The sequence below is a fragment of the Arvicola amphibius genome, chromosome 13, assembly GCF_903992535.2.
Source record: "Arvicola amphibius chromosome 13, mArvAmp1.2, whole genome shotgun sequence".
In the NCBI taxonomy this organism is placed as follows: domain Eukaryota; kingdom Metazoa; phylum Chordata; class Mammalia; order Rodentia; family Cricetidae; genus Arvicola; species Arvicola amphibius.
The window spans coordinates 27328856-27346361 of NC_052059.1; positions in this window are offsets into that span (position 1 = coordinate 27328856).

Genomic DNA, 17506 nt, shown 5'->3' on the forward strand with positions numbered 1-17506 from the left:
TAGAATTTACTACCATAGGAACTTTGACTAATCCTACTGAATATGTATAAATATAAGCATATGTTAAAATTATCTATTTATTTACTCTAGTTATTAAATTCTTAATCAATACTTTAAAGACATTATTTTCTACCCTCTAGGAAGATTATAGTAAATAACTTTAGAATATAGGGACTACTTTAACCTGAGAATTTTCAGAAAAATACTTAGCAAAGACCACATCAACCCATAGTAGTATTCTGAGAATTAAATGTGCTTTATTTCTAAGCTTTTTATGTATATAAAAATAAGTTTACTGTTTTCTAATCTATTCCATATAAGTCATGTAGACCTTTGTAAATGTTTCATCAGATGCAGAGATTTGTGATATGGACTGTCAAGGATTCTACTTTGTAATAGATTCAAGTTCATACATTTCACATATTCTGAGGAAACAGCAAATTCTAGGTTTTTTTCTGTATTCAATTCTGTGCTTAATATGCACAAGTCTGAGAACTGTATAGTTGTTCTACTCTGCTGTGTATCAGTAAATTACTATTCATTCACAGGGTTAAATGTGCTACCAGGTCCTTGTTACTCTCAGTTTTACAATCAGTCCTTAGGTGACTCAAGTTTCTTATTATCTGGGTCTCCTGAAACTTGAATATGCTGAGGGAGTTACTTGAAGAACCTCCACATTTCAAAGAATTACATAAAAAACAAAAAAAATACTTATTACAGCATTTAAAAGTCTTACAACAGAGCTTGGCTTAATTTTTATCAGTTCTATAATCAAAAATTTGGGGATATATTAACACTGGTACATACCTCAGCAAGCTGTGACTCACAGAACAAACTGTTCTCACACCTGTTTTTTTGAAATAATAATTATAAAGTCAGTGAAATCTACAAAAATAGTATGCAAATTAACTCTACAATGTTCATCTTGAGTAACCCAGTAATGAAAATTTTCAAAACCATATTGAAATAAGACCAGGATATTGATTTGACATTATGTGACTAACAAAATTATTGACTTTAACTAATTTTCTATAACTTATTGACACAGTAATTAATGATCACTATATATGCATGAATATGAAATCTTCTAGAAAAATTTATTGTTTGTGTAGATTTGTCTAATAATGATACAAATAATCAAGACCAGAACTACCTCATCATGAAGAATCTATTTCAGGTTAGTTTTTATTTTACTTAAAACCCTATGCGGTATACATATATGGAGCCCAAGTCATCTGATCAGCATCTCTGGTGTGACTTTTCTAAAAATGATAGTCTTCTAATTCTGGCAGGGAGAATTGATGAACACAGTCTCTTTCCAGAAGTCAGTAGTTCAAGTAGATGTAGGTCCTGGAGATAGCATAGAAGGTACCCCTGGCAAATTTACCAATGGTGGTAGTGTGTTCCCTAGATGATGTGTAGCCGTCATCAATGCTGGCCATCACCAGAAACTTCTTTCTCATATTATCATAGAGGACATCAGTGCCATGGCACTGAAATTGAGAGCCATATTCTGATCGAGAGAGAGGGGGGCGGAGATTAGACATTGAAGAAACTCATTATGTAATTTGCCTTCAATGTGAAAAGGCAAGGCATTGGGGCAAGAAACCGCTCTTGCCTAGACTGCTTTATTTTATACTGTGTGATGAATTGGCTATGCAAGACCCACAGAAAATTGACTGCTTATCTCAAAAGGGATGGTCCTTGGGGGTTCCTGTTTCACAGAAAAAACTGCTAGATATTATGCAGGACACAGAAGAAAGTGACCAATGAATTCTGCCAATATAGACTAAACAATCTTGCAAATTTCCTGCATCATGGAAAAGTCTACCAGATACTATGGGTGTATAGGCTGATGATATATATCCCAATGTTACAGAAGAACTTTGGGTGACTGTATAGGCAGCGAGGTGTTCTGTAATTTCTTGAACTTTGTAAGTTGCTTATAATGCACTTCCAGTTTACTTAGGTGATATATCTTTTTGGGGTCTTTGATAGAGTTGAAGAGTAAATGATTTTAGATAGACTTTTTCATAGTTATAATAAGGATAAATTATCTAACTTATAATATATATTTAATATATAATGCTTTAGATTCACAAAGATAGGATGGATAATAGAATACTTTCCTTATTTTGCAAAATGTAAATGGACTAAATACTGTAACTATAATTCCTGATTAATAACTGTTTTGTTTATCTAATTTTACTATGTTAATTTTAAAACCTTACTTTTTATTTAGATAGAAAAGAGGAAAATATATGGGATGTCCTTCTGTATATGCTTTGCTTTTATTCATTGATGAATAAAGGTGTTAGGGGCAATGGCTTAGCAGAGTAAACCCAGGCAACAAATAAAAACAGTTATATTTAGAGAAAGTAGATGGAGTCAAAGGGAGGCCCTGTAGCTGCAAAAGAGAATGACACCATGTAACTGCCCAAGAAACAAGAAGGAACAAACCACAAGCCTCTTGGTAAAATAAAAGTAATAGAATTAAATTATTAATTAAATTATTTTTTAATAATTAAATTATTAATTAAAAATATATGAGTTAGCTAGTAATATTCCTGAGCTGTTGAATGAGCAGAATTGCATTTATATAGTGTAATTATTCAGGAAAGAGTCATGGGGAACAAATGAACAGACCCCATTTACAGTTTGCCTCATCATTTGTAACTTTTTTAGATGCATTAATATTATAGTTTTTGAATTTTATCACCAATAGAAGGAAAGCTGTTATTTTATATTTATTTTTAGAATACTCATAGATTAAATTGGTGTGCACATAAATTTTCAGTTTTCTAGAATATAAACCCAAGAATGAGATCACTTGGTCATAAATTATGTGAGTCTAATTTTGATTTCAAATGACTTTTTTTCCTCTGAGAAGCAAAAGTATTCTTCATTCTTAACATCATTAGACAAGGAATCTATTTTCCCACATGTATGATTGTCAAGATTATATTTTAATTTTAGACATAGAGTTAAAGAGTAATTTTCTTTCACTGCTTATCCACCAGATGGAAACTGGTATATTGGAAAGTTGTATTATTATAATGGTCATGTTTCTCTAATCCTTTTTTGTTAATTTTTAGAATAAATTTAATTTTTTAGAATGACTGAATGTGTGTGATATTTAGACTGAATATGTACAAAGATTTTCTGTACATTTTTTATAGTATGACAATTTGACAATTTTCTTAACACTCCTATTATATAGCTCACCCCTAATACATGTACTATCTCTAATCAAATTATAGGAAGTCTAGAAATTATTTAAATTATACAAACATATGGGAGAGTCTGTGAAAATATTGTGATTTGATGTCATTTTACAAAAAGCCTGCTAAAACAATGATAACTTATCTAGAGCTATCTTTGAAACAATCCTCTATGAATTCTAAGGGGTAATGATATCATAAGTCAGATAGTTTAAGCTAACAGACATTTATTGTCTTAAGGCAAAGTGAGAGAAGAGACTGTCTTCCACTTGAATATCTTTGTAGGCTTTTATTTTGTTGACTCCTATTTTTAGATAAATGAAATAAATCTTTGTTATTACTAGTGTTCTGGTTTCTGTAAGCAGATGTTGTTTTCAATTGCTAGCTCACAAACAACAAAAAAATAACAGGGGCTTGTTATTAATTATGAAAACTTAGCCTATATCCCAGTCTTGACCCAACTGTTTTTATAACCTACATCATCCAATTCATAATCTGTCATGTCAGTCAGGATCTGTGGCTTTCTACTTCTCTTTCATCTTAGACGCCCTCCTCCTCTCTGTACACTGATGTAACCATCATAATGTCTTCAAGAACATTATGGCTAAGCCAATCATCCAATCTCTGACTCCATTCTTTCAATTAAGGTTCCATTATTAGCATAGTGAGTTGGTTGTGTGGCTGTATGCTTTTCTTCAAACTTAACTTAAAAGGAAAGTTTCTAACTCTAACAATGTAAAATATATACAATAATAAAATTAATTATCAAGTAAGAAATACATTCACAATTCACAATATCTACTCCTTTAGTATTTGGCAAATTCAGAGAAAATACTTTGTTATCTATCTTACCTGAATGAGTCAAAAATTTTATAACTAATTTATGTTCTATCATAATCAAGAAAAACTGAAATTATAAGTCAGGATCTTCACCCCCATCAGAGAGCCAAGACAGATGTAATATTACCTAAATAAACAGGTATTACAGAGAAAGTCATTTACATAAATAAGAAATGATCCAGACATCTTGCTGCCTGTACAATCACCTCAAGTTTCCTCTGTAAGAATGGGGCATTGATTTTCATCTTACATGTATATAATATATGACTTACTTTTATGTGAATCATGAATATTGAATAATGAGCCTTCCTTGTCTTGGCAAATTTTGGCAGTTAGCTTCCTTTGTGTCCTGCTTTTTCAATTTGGGCAGCATTTTATCTTCAGTCAGGACAAAGGTAGTCCCTTTATCCAGTGGCTAACTTGTCAGAAGTGAGAGCAATCTCTATATGGCAGTCTTGGAATGCCTGTCATCTGCTGTTGGAGTAAATTGGTGCTTCCAGGAGCAGACATGTATAATTGTCAAGAAAATCTATATGTTATTAAAACATGAAAATTCCATATTCTGTAGGTCTCTGAAGTGCTTGAAGACTATTTATTTAAAAAATGTTTCTGATTAACCTTTCGAACCTAGTTAACATGTCTATAAATTTGATTGTTATAGATGACTAACAGCTTTATTTATTATCCTGAATATCTATCAAGGACTAAAACTTTATAATACATTTTTACTGAACACCTATGTTACAACACCTTAAATAAGAGTAGAAGCATATATGCTGTATAAAAAGCCATAAATTTGCATCAATATATATATATATATATTTAAATGAAAAAATATATATATCATAAACAAAAATAACCATAAGTTTGTATCAATACGCAAAAAACAAACTTTCCAAAAGATAGGATGGTCTTGCAGGGTTCCTGCTTCATAGAAGAAACTGACAGACATTCGGCAGGACATAGAAAAAAAGCAACTGATAAACTTTGACATTGCAAGGCACAATAGATCTTCAAATTCCCTGCCTCATGGAAAAATATGCTGGATACCATGGGTCTGTAGGTTAAATACGGATGTCCCAATGTTATAGAAGAACTTTAGATGACTGTCCAGGCAGCAAGATGTCTCTGTCAATTCTAGAACTTTAGAAATTGCTTACAATGTACTTCCTGTTTCCTTAGGTAATATTATATCTTTCTGGTGTCTTTGAAGAGTTAAAGATAGATAGATACAATTATAGTTTTTCTTAGTTATGATAAAGGATAAATTAGATATAGAATTTTAGTCTCACAAACATAGGATAGCACAATAACTAAATGTATTCTAAGCATATATTCTTATATTCACAGAATAGTGTAGACCCTAATCCTCATCAAAGAAACATCTCTTTGCAATGCACAGTGAATATTATAGACCACCAGCACCAATCGAAATGAAGAATGGTGGGGCTAAGTCCCAACATGTATATCTCAAAAAAAAAAAAAGGAAGAAACTTAAGATTCAGAAAACATTTGCTGAAGAGAAGGGATAGAGAGATTGTAAGATTCAGAGGATAAAGAAATATGCTCTAAGACTGTGTCTCCTAGTAATATCTGAAGCTACATGCATAAAATCTCACTAACAAAGAACTGAACAAGGACATTAACAAGAGACCTGCCAAAATGGGGAGGGCAAGACCAGAGATTCAATATTATGAAAGAACTAAGGCAACTCAATAGTGTTAAAAGTGGGAGGAATAATCTTCCAGAGGGAAAAAATATACCAATTGATTATCAATGCCACATGACCAGTCCTCAAAACAAACATGGAATTAATATTAAACAGATTTAGCAGATTATTTTTTCAATATACATATGTATATTGAAATATATATATATCTTACTATTGTGAAAAAATATACATGTAAATTGGTGGCTGGCCTGGTTTTAGTGATCCTATTTCTGACTTGTGAGTGTTGGAATTATACAAGTAGTTTCTAATTATGTCTATAATAGACAAATATTACACAATTTTTACTTTCATGTGTAAATATTTACATTAATTTTGAGATTTATTTTAATTTCTTCTGCATGATAAACTGAAATGGCAGCTATAATACACTGTTGTTGATTATAATGTCCAAACTTCAAGTCACAAACAACTCTATAATAAGTTTAATAAGTTCTTTCATATTTTTTTACAATTTTTAAATGGGTTCCAAACACCTGTCAATGGTAAAATATTTTAGCAATATACTACTAAGAGATGACTTATTTTAAAAGTGTAGTATGGATTTTAACATTTAAAATTCCTATAAACATCAGTTAAGTTACTCTAATTAAGTTACTATAGTTATATAATATTGAATATATATTGTTGATTGCTTCATGCTCTTGATACAGTCATAAAAGATGCAGAGTCATATCTAATTTACATTAATCTCTCTTACAAACTGCAAAATTATTATACACCATGGTACAATCATTATATATTTCTTAATAAAAGAATTGTGTTTCCATCCATTAAGAAAACATTATAACTCATTTGCTAATGATTGTTGTTTTTGAAACACCACCTATGTTTTGTCTCCATGTTTGAGTGTATGTAAATGTGTCATGTGTATGCAGGCATGTCTGTGTGCATCTCATACACCTATGCATGTTTAGAAGTCAGGGGACAATTTTCTGTGTTTTTCCTTGTTCTCCATTATTATTAAAAAGTGGGTCCCTTAGTTGTTTGTCATTTTATTTCATAACTGCACCAGAGGGATCACTGGATTCACCTGATTCCATATTGCTACCTAACATTTCATAATACTAACTCCTATATTAGTGAGGTAAGATGTAGCATTGGGCTATATGTAGAATCTTAATATTTGAACTCAGATTCTATTGTTTTTATATAAACGTTTTACCCATTGAGACATTATCTCAATCTTGCACTCCATGTTTCTTACTGCATTTTCCAACTTGTTTTAAATAAAACATCTAGGTAACATATAACTGTGTTGAAGAGATAAATCAATATTAATATAATTTATCTGCCCCCATATGTATAATTATGCAAACAGTGAATGGATTTCTTTCTTTCCTTTTTGTTGGTTTTGGAGGTTGAACACAGTGCCTTTCACATTTTTAAGCATGTATTTTAAACCATTCTTCTATACCCCCAGTTATTCAGTTAATTCTAGGTCAGATCTAAACTATATCTCCCACAACAGAACTAAAATAAACCTTACACCATAGCTTCAGATGAATAAAATCAAAGTGTATTCTTCACTTTTGAAACTTTCTCCAAAAATATTTTTCTAAATTGGTTAGTTACCATAGCTACACTCAATAACTTTGATCTAATTTATTATGATAAAGGAAAGCATTTATAAAACACAAATTAAAGAGGAAACTCTGTTTTGATGAATAGATTTCCTAAACCTTGATGAAAGGGAATATCTGATATATGTACATATACATATAATATTTTAATTCTGTGGGCCAATTATACTAAGAGAATTGATAAACAGACTCTATTTCATTTCAATTCAAACAAACTAGCAAAAAATCCAGCACATTACAGCTATGACTAAATAAGGGATGGTCAACACAAATAAAGTCAAGGGAAGGAGCTGCAAAGATTAGTCAGTGCTTAAGAACATGTCTTGCCCTGGCAGAAGACCCATGTTTATCCCCAAGTACCCAGATGGCAATACAGAATCATGAATAACTCCAGTTTCAATAGTTCCCTGTTGTGGGATATTATTTTAAGATGTGTTTATTTGCTTACACTATGGAACATCTGTTTTAATGATGCGAAGATGTGTTGTGGTCTTTTAGGTTGCATCTGTTTAACTCTGTGAAGCTGTGATTCTTTTCCTGTCTAAAATACCTGTTGTAGTAGGCAGCTGTTTGTTCGTTTCCCAGCTGCCCAGACTCCCAAAATAACCAGAGAAACTGTATTAAATTAAATCACTACTTAGCGCATTAACTCTAGCTTCTTATTGGCTGACTCTTACATATTAATTTAACCTATTTCTTTTAATCTGTGTATCGCCGCAAGGCTGTGTCTTACCAGATAAAGTTCTGGCGTCTGTCTCTGGCAGGAACATCTATACCCCCATTTATTATTAGCTCTTCTCCCTACTTCACCCTCTTTCTCTCAGCATTCAGTTTAGTTTCCCTACTTAGCTCTGTTCTGCTATTGGCTCGAAGCAGTTCTTTTATAATCAGTGGTAACCACAGCATCCACAAGGGCATCTCACATCAGCATCTTTATTGGTATAATAAAGAACTGAATGACCAATAGTCAGGCAGAAAAGAGATAATTGGAGTTGGCAGGTAGAGAGAATGAACAGAAAGAGGAAGAAAGAGCAAGATAGAAAAAAAGGAGGAGGACATCAGGGGCCAGCCCCCCAGTTAAACAAAAAGAAAGAAGTAAGAAAATATATTTAAAAAATAGAGAAAATCAGGAGGCAAAAGACAGATGGGATAATTTCAGATAAGAAAAACTGGCTAGAAAAAGCCAAGGTGGGTCTGGAAATTTATAAGAAAGAATAAGACTCTGTGTGATTCATTTGAGAGAGCTCGGTGGAAGGCTTCCAAAGATTAAAGAGGAAAGAGAGAGGAGTAAAATAATTAAATAGGGAGATGATAGATAAATAGATGATAGATAGATAGATGATAGATAGATAGATAGATAGATGATAGATAGATAGATAGATAGATAGATAGATAGATATAGATAGATGATAGATAGATGATAGATGATAGATAGATATAGGTAGAACATAGATAGATAGATAGATAGATAGATAGATAGATAGATAGATAGATAGATGATAGATAGATGATAGATAGATAGATATATAGATAGATAGATATATAGATAGATAGATAGATGATAGATAGATATAGATAGATGATAGATAGATAGATGATAGATAGATAGATAGATAGATAGATAGATAGATAGATAGATAGATGATAGATAGATATAGATAGATGATAGATAGATGATAGATAGATAGATAGATAGATAGATAAAACCACAGTTTTATTTTTAAATATTAAAGGCACCAAGAAGACTTGTGATGCTCATGATATTCAGGCAAAAATATTGTACACATAAAATTAAACAAATGAATCTAATTTTTAAGTGAATGTGAAAAATAATAGATTATCTAATATTAGACTTGCTAGAGAAAGGTGTCAAGAAGTCATCAGAGAATTTGAATATTGAACCAAATTCACAAGATATAATTGACTTGTGGCATGTGGTTATCACATAAATTTTTGAAACTTATGCCACCAAATTGTAAGTACTCTTAACATCTGAACTTTTATATTTTCCTACTGACCTCATAATTTTATCAAACATATAGAATAATCCCAAATCCCTATTTTGAAACACATCATATGCATCAGCTAGTCTTTTTAAGGTAGAAATAATAAGATAAAATCAAATTTTAAAATAAAACAATTCAGGGTACATAAATGTCAAAAGTGAATGAAATAAGAAGAAAGCTGAGATAGTGAAGGGAAATCTGTTCATAGCCATGACCGCTTGTAAATTCTACTCCATTGTAATAAAATATAAAGAATTAATATGCACTGAGAATGTCTTTTCAGTGTATAAGTATATATCATAACCCCCTTTTCTTTTCACCATTCTCTTTTTGTGTTATCAGCTATGATAGGCAGTCATGAGTTACACAACCAATGATTTTTTAAATCTAACATTTATATATTTAGAATTAATGTCACTTGATTTGCTGGAGCTAAATTTGTCTTGTTATTCTTTTCTATCCTCCAACAAACAGATATTATTTAAAAAAATACTATGCAAATTCAATATTCAGAATGTGCTAGCTCACTGTCCTTTCACCTTTTTCCTGATTCCTTTCGCTGTTTTGTTCATATTTGGACATATATTAGTCTTTTTTTTTTCTTTTTTCCCCCCCCCCCCCCCATATATTAGTCTTAATGTTTGGATTTTTTGATTGTTCTGAAATAAATAATATGATTTTAAAACACGATTGGAATTTTAGTCTTGTATAAATAATTGCTTCTTATATATTAAACTTATACGAATATACTTTATTTCAGTTTATTTATTTATTGGTTGTACGCACATTTAGCCAGAATTCAATTATAAGGGTTTTTGAAGGTAATAAATGTTGAGTTCAGTGAAGTTCAATAAAAAAAGCACTGATGTTCTTACAGAAAAAAAGATATATGCTTCCTCTTTAATACCTCCTTTCCTTGCTCTTCTTCTGATGATATTTTTCTTCAGATTTAATCATTCCTTGAACTTGATATTTGTTGTTAATTGTTTGGTTAGATTGTTTTATCTAATTGTTGTTGATTTCATTTCCATTTATATGAGTGCATGCACATATACTGATAGATATTTTCTCTGAATTCTGATGTAACATATAAGTTTGTTTTGTTTTTTTTTTCACATTGTAGACAGACCCATTACATATTATGTTTAGGGTGACATTCTTTCCTTGTTTTAACCTTCTTATTACTCAGCTGTGTGTTCTACATTGTCCTACTTAAATTGTGCTGTCATTTTCACATTTTTACATCAGATTAATATTTTACTACCTCCAATAACTTTATGATTACTGAATGGCATATTCAAAGTAGTTTGACGGTAGGATAGAGTAATAACTCAGTAGTTATGAGTACTTATTCCCCTAGCAGAGGACCCAAGTGAGTTTCCCAGCACTCAAGGCTTTCATTGACCCCAGTTACTGGGTACCTGACTCTCCCTTCTGATCTATAGGCATCACACATACACATGGTTTACACACAAAAACAAAAATAAGTCTAAAAGATATTTTGAGTATCGTGATGATGATCATTATTTGCATACCTTTCCTATAGCCTCTGCTAATTCAGTTACATTAAACTTAAAAAAAATATTTGGTATATTGCAACACATTTGAATTTTTCAGGTTATTATCTATTGAAATATTTTATTTATTCTGATTTTGGACTGTGTATGTATTTTTTATTCTCATTTTAATTTTGGAGAATCTGTGTCAACATGTGCATCTTCTAATATATTTACTGGAGTATCTAACTTTCAATTACATTCAGTACTTTTGCAATTTAAACCATTTGCATTTATTTTCATGAATCAGAACTGGAAAATTTAAATATTTTTTGTTTGTGATTTTATTGGACTCATTTAGCCTGGCATCTGGTTTACAAATACACAGGGTCTTCACAGATAGCTGCACTATTTCTTTTATTTGCTGATCCTGTCTGTTGCTAAAGCTATAAAATATGTTCTTCAACTGAGATATTAACACTTCATTTGCTTCTTTTCTGACGTTTTCATCTCTGCTTCTCTTATGTGTTTGCACAAGTTAAATCCCCTATTATTAACGTTTTAAATTTATAAATAAAATTTTGAATTATTTCATATCTGTTATTTAGATTAGCTTCTCATCTATTTTCTCCTTTCTATGTGTTTGGGTGTGTTAGTGTGTATATGTGTATGTATGTGTGTGTTTGTGTGATTTTAAAATGCTCTTATAATTAGCTGCTGTTAAGAGAGTACTAACATTGGAGGAAAATAGTGTTTTAGTAGCAGGTTTCTTATTAAATTGACTGGGATTGGGGAATGTTTAGTTTGTTGTGTCTATGGGTGCCAGAGGCTTCACATTTTCTCTAGTGTACTTGTTTTAATCTCTCCTATCGATTTTGGGCTTCCTTAAGTACACCTCTGAGAATGGCAGCTTTTTCTCCTGTAAACCACTATTATTATACTTGAGACTTGTTTCTCTGTTGGTAAGATACATGTGGGAGGAAGTATTCTGTAATCTTACGATTAAATCTCAGTCTTCAGAGTCCCTGAGATGTAATGTTCACAAGTATTTCTTGGCATTTTTCTCCTACTTAGATAAGAGGAGTTCTCCACAGGGCAGAGATTGAAAAAAGGGTACTTTCTCCAAATAGGAGGAAATTCTGCTAAGGTCTTTTCTTCTGGGGAGAAGGCTTTCACTGATGACAAATCATAACTGTATTTCATCACTATGACTCATTTTTTACCTCTGCCAAAGCTATGAGTTGTCATTCTTAAAGATTATTTCTCGTTTTGAAATGTAGGAAGGTATGAAAACTTTTCCAAAAGTTTCTGATTCCAATGTTAATTTAAGTCTTTTGATAATTCTTCATAATTGTCTTTTAATTGTTCTTTTTCTTGCTCCAAAGTCTTGGTTCTATTGATTATATATCGAGTCACTGAATATTTCGCTTCTGTTGATTTTGGCATCAATGTTTACAGTGTGACAGACACAGTTTGAAGTCTTTGCTCTTTAAGATTAATCAAATTTATTAATGATAGGGATGTTTAGCATGAATCTGGTACACAGAAATCCATTTAGGTAAATCATACAAACATATCAAACAAAACAAATAAAATATATATCTCATATAAAAAAGGATTGTACTGATATACCACAGGATCTTCTCCCTTTTAGAGATAAAACTGTCAGCTTATTAAAGGCTTAACATTATTTTCCCCCCATTTTCAAAGGCAGATGTGGTCAAATTGATTCCTTTCTAGAGATGGAACACAGTTCAAAATATGTAATACATTAAATGTCTGCAGCATATCTATCTAACTCCTTCTGGCTTTCAGAGTCTCTATAGAGAAGTCAGGTATAATTCTAAAAGGTCTGTCTTTATTTATTTCTTGGGACTTTATCACTTTATGAATGGAATGTATGTTTCAAAATGACTTATAAATTTGATTCATGAAAAGTTGTATTGGGAGGCTATAGAGGTCATATTCTGCCACTTCAATACTTCAAGAGTTATACATGTTTTATATTCTTTTTAAAAATTTATTTAATTTTTAATTATTTGTATGTCTGTCTCTTGAAGATCAGTATGCTACAATGTACAGATCCCTGTGGAGGTCAGAAGAAAATGCCAGATTCCTTCGAGCTAGAATAAAAAAGCAGTGAACTCACAAAAGAGATATGCACAAGGATGACCTTAACTAAGACCCTAAGCAATAGTGGGGTGGGTGCCTGAACTGTCCTTGACCTGAAGTCAGATTGATGACTATCTTAAATATCACCATAGACACTACATGGGAACAGAGGCAGAGACTCGCAGCATAGCACTGACTTCCAAAAGTCCAATCGAAGAGCGAGAGATGTAAGAATATGAGCAAAAAGGTCAAGACCATGAAATCGTCAAAGAACTAACAAAAATGAGATAAAATAAAAGTGAATCTTGTTCTTTCTCAAAGATTTGCTTCTCACCGTAAGACATTATGTTAATAACCAGCACCTCACTGGTGTGTGCATATGGCAAAGTAAATGAACTGAAAACTCTCTTGTCCAATTTCATGTACGTTGACAAAAATCTTTTGAGAATAATCTTTGAAGAACAGTTTGAACTCTCTGGATTCTTCCGTAGCAATTAACACATAGTGGCCAGTGTTATAAACAATTTGGTTTTCAAAGCCAATTCTTTTGTCCTGCTTATTGACAATTGTTTTTTATTTGTTATAATTACTCAGTATTTTCTCTTTTGCAACAAAATACACTGTATTTCTCAGATTAATTTTAGCACAAACATCTTCTCACTTACAAACTTTATGTTGATCTCCCTTAACTTCTTGGGTTATTGTCATAGTTATTAAAATCATGGAAATTTGAATTTCTGTAATTCTGCTTCATTCAAAGTTCATGAATGATGTTTCCATTAACTCCTTATACCATCCCTTTAATGGCATTTCTTTAAGATTCTTATGGCTAAAATCATTATTTCCAGTTATGAAATTTGCAATATTGAACTTCATGAGCTACTGTGACTCATTTAGGCCAGCAACATGGCTAGCATGGTGAATGCCAAAAGAGCAGGTAGCACACATGCTTCTGGAGCTATGTTCAATATTATGCAGCAATATGTCCACACGTTCTTTCTGACTGTGTCAGGATCTCCAGTTCCTACCACAAGAAAAGACCTAAAATGCTATTCTCAGGACTTATTCACTGAAGAAGTCAAATGGCTCCCTCTGAACAGCACAATAAAACAATTGCTTATGATACTGCACATGTTTAGACTTTTATTCTATAGTAGTATAGTGCACATTGTCCTATCAGGTAAGACAAAGAACATTTATCTAAAACTATATATATATTTTCAAATGGTATTTTAAAAATATTGATGATTATTAACAACATATTGAAAAGGATATATTTTACTTCACAAAGCTCTTATTAAGATTCATGAAGTGTTTGTGTTAAGAATATGAATACACAATTTTCTCTTGTTAGAGTTGTTTCTTATCTTCTTCCACCTTAATAATTTAACACTTTTAATTTCTTATTTAACAGTGACTTTGAAAGTTACCATATTTACAAAGATGTTCTCCCTTGGCCATTTCTCTTTTGAGCCACTAGCTCTGGTCTTTATCTTGTGTCTATGTCTAGCACTGTATGAATATTGATCAATAGTGTATCTTGTAGAGAAAAGGGCAAGCTAGAAAACTTTTGATCCTTTACCTTCTTAAACCAGAGTCTGAAACATGTACCTAAAAATGCTTGTAGGATACAAACAGCAGTATTAACTGGTATATCATTTAGTAACAAAAAATGAACAAAGAGTCTCCACCCAGCTGCCTGTACCTTAGAGTTGCTAAAGAATGTGCTTTAAATTGGTAATCAACTTTCCCATCACAGAGGATAAAGTACTGCATGTGTATGTTCTCTTGAAAGTGACTTTTCATATTTTGGAGACAAATCCTAGCTTCAAAATGTAATTGCATATAAACCTTTTCAAAATAATATCTCCTAAAATTAACTATGAGAACTGAGAAAAAAATAAATGAAATAGTGCCTGCTTTAAGAACCATAAATGTAGACACAGATGAAGAGGCTAATCATTATCAAGGTACTTAGTAGGGGAAAACTTTCTACATTATTAGACGTTAAACAAAGCACCTATGTCTCTTCATAAATTGAGGGAATTAAACTTATTATAGTTCTTTTCAAGCAGAATATATCAAAATTCTACTTTTTTAACCCAGAATTATCTAGACACATCTTCAATGATTTATAGGTCTATTTCTTAAATTATTATTTTTAAAATTGTCAATTGGATTAACTTTCATTTGGAAATACTGTGTCTCTAACTGTTATCTATAATGGCAAACATTGGTAGAGATTAATTTAATTATCTTTGCCCTTGTGAGCATACTTGGTAAGTAAAATTGAAAATGTGTTACAATATTTTAAAAATGTATAAACTCCCAACAGTTATTAATGTTATATATTTTACTAAAGTATAAAATAAACTATTTTGCTAAATTAGAGTCATTAGAGAGAAAAGTCTAGCGTTGACATACATGAAATAAAATATTTCTACTTGGTAATTTCCTTTATTATTGTTGTTTTAACTCTGGTTATCCAAATTCTAAGTGGTGGAAGTTATCATTGGAAAGCTTTATATTAGGAATATTGATAATAATCATATGGAAATGAGTTCTCTTTTGATTTTGTGATTCTAAAATTCTTAGAAGATAGGTAGATTATATTAGAAGTTGCAAGTAGGAAGCAATTGTGACATGATGTTCACAAGGACACAGGGTTTTCACACCTCCTTCTTCTGATCCATTAATGCACTCTCCATGCTTAATGGAAACTCCTTCTCAGTCATCCACTGTATCTCTTTTAAAAATGGTAATCAAATATCTTAATTCTGTGTCACTTCAGCAGGATTCAGAACTGTGCCAATAAAATCAAACAATATTTGGTTACAAAATGAAATGCTATGAATGGCTTAGAAGAGGAATCTCTCAGATTGCTGCTGGTATGTAATAGGCACAAGCAATGGCTGAAGGTGAACAAGATTTTCTTAAGGAAATTGAAAGAGGCAATACCATTTAATCAAAATGCGGCAATGTTTCTTTAAGTTTTATTTATGTCGTCTGACATTATAACAACAACAACAATAAAAGGATGGTACTAGAAAGTCACACAGAAGTCAAAAATCTTCTTAAGTTCCCAGGAGTCAAGTTCCAAAAATATAAAATACAAAAGACTGTATTTCTCATAGAAATTTATAAATATTTTAGGTCAAAATTATTATACTAACATTATGAAAGTAAAACATACTTTAACTTCTTGAAAACATTAATCAATACTACGTTTCCAAATCTTAAATATTACCTAAAATTTATGTATAGTTGATTTCTTGGTTTAGTATATGTATCCTGATTAGTATAAAGCTTCTCGTTCTGAAGTACATGAATTATAGTATTATATACATTCACAAAACTTCTGCTATATTTTTGTTTATGGTTGAGTGATGTGTGTCCCTTTAGAACTGTGATTGAATTTTATTTCTTAGCACACAAAAGTATACATAATATATTTTCCAATCTTTTGTCTTGCTAATCTATTAAGATTTGATACTTAATACATAATACATGTGAAGAGAAGTCACCTAGACTACTTGAATTTTTTGCTTTCTGGTGCTTGTAGCATTAGCTATAGCTGTTTGTGAATTATTTCACTGATTATTTCTGTTCAACTTCTTGTCAGAGGCCAATTTCTGTAAGATCATCTTATAAAATGGCATAATGTTATTGCTTTAAAAACATAAATAAGCATGAAAGTTGCTATTCTGGATTCAGTAACAAGCTTCACTGAGTATAATGTGATCACTTCTTTGTTATTTAATTTTTAAAAAGTACACATCACGTAAAATTCAATTCCATTATATTGGTCTGTCTAAAATACAAAATATTCATATCATGACATAAATCACTAAATTTATTTTAAAAGAATAAACAGTCTATACTTACTTTAAAGAATATTTTGTTTTTAATATATTTATTGTGCATGTGTGACAATGTCTGAATATAATTTTGTTATCATATAAATTCTACTGTCACTGAGTGTCTATTTTTTCATTTATACATGCAAACTTAATTTGAAGCAAGCTTTAGAGCTAGCCTATGAATTTTACATGTGTATATTAGAAATAAAAAGCGTGGTTGCTCTATACATTATTGAAGATAATCTTAGTAAGAAGCTGTACGTTGAATAATTTTTTTCTTTTCAAATTCTCCTCATTTTCATGTTAATGTCTTTGGAAATGTCACTTCAGTACTTTTGCTATTACAAATTTCCCCAAATCTGTCTATAAATAATGTATCCATGACAATATTGTCCTAATAACTTATTTAGGCCATAATTAATTCACAGCTCTGGGTGTACTTAAATAAGGGTCTACTTTAAAGTTTGTAACTTTCAGTGTTGCTGGTTTAGGCAACAGAAATGAAAATGAAATTCTAAATAAAAATAGTACATTTCCTGTGGCTCCAGTCTTGAAACCACAATCCAAAACAGATATGTGCTAAGTAAATTACCCAAAATATAGGCATAGGTGTAGAATGTTTTCCCAAACATATCTATCAGAACACTGTCAGAGGTATT